Genomic DNA, 446 nt, shown 5'->3' on the forward strand with positions numbered 1-446 from the left:
GGAGACGAATCTACAACAGGAATCCAACAGAAGGAGAGGTGCCTCAACAGACCTACCAACGCTGGTGAACACAACCTCTCCCCCCTCCTCCCTTTTCCACCCCAAGCCTTCAGAAATATCCTTAAACCTCGCGGCAAATCGACAAAGAACAGAGGACCGATCGGCAGCGCAAGTTACTGCAGTATTTAGAATGCGAGAGTTGTTCTGGCCAGCCGCTGGTCAGGAGAAAACCCGACGGGGCTGGAGCTGGTCGAGGGAATAAATAAATACTGCAGTGCGCCGCCACATTCAAGTCAACGGTGCCGATCATGTTGATGTCGATCGGATGACACTTTTAGATAAGGCTGCCGATAATGCCTCCTTCCCCCCCCCCTCCTCCCCCTACTTTTTTCTACATGTGGCTTTTTAAGTTCGCAGTCCATGATAAAAAAAAAAATTCATCTCTA

The sequence above is a fragment of the Penaeus monodon genome, chromosome 25, assembly GCF_015228065.2.
Source record: "Penaeus monodon isolate SGIC_2016 chromosome 25, NSTDA_Pmon_1, whole genome shotgun sequence".
Lineage (NCBI taxonomy): Eukaryota > Metazoa > Arthropoda > Malacostraca > Decapoda > Penaeidae > Penaeus > Penaeus monodon.